The sequence below is a fragment of the Macadamia integrifolia genome, chromosome 14, assembly GCF_013358625.1.
Source record: "Macadamia integrifolia cultivar HAES 741 chromosome 14, SCU_Mint_v3, whole genome shotgun sequence".
In the NCBI taxonomy this organism is placed as follows: Eukaryota; Viridiplantae; Streptophyta; class Magnoliopsida; order Proteales; family Proteaceae; genus Macadamia; species Macadamia integrifolia.
Genome location: NC_056570.1, coordinates 29,989,594 through 29,989,993, shown reverse-complemented (window position 1 = coordinate 29,989,993; position 400 = coordinate 29,989,594).

Here is a 400-nt window from a genome sequence, read left to right as displayed (position 1 = left end):
AAGAAACACCAATAAAATGAAAAATAAGTACAAACAAATTATTTTCCAAATACAATTATTATTCAATTCAAGGCCAAGTATGGGTTCCAAATATTTTATTATGCATAGTTTGTTAGCCTCCTAGTTTCTTATGTATGTTATTTTATTTATACAACTTGTTTAGCTCTAAGCTACACATGCTTGATGTAAATACAAATCTAGGAGAAGGGCTGTTCGGCCAGGGGACCTTGCAATCTCAGCTAAACTGAGAGTGCAACTCAGGCCAGCCCATCAGATGTGGGCTTCCCTAAATTAATTGGTTTGTATCGAGCTAGGCTTCTTACTTGGCTCTATTTCGATTTTTTACCTCAACTGCTTGACCAGCCCAATGAGTTTCAACTTTTTTTTTTTTTGGGGTGAA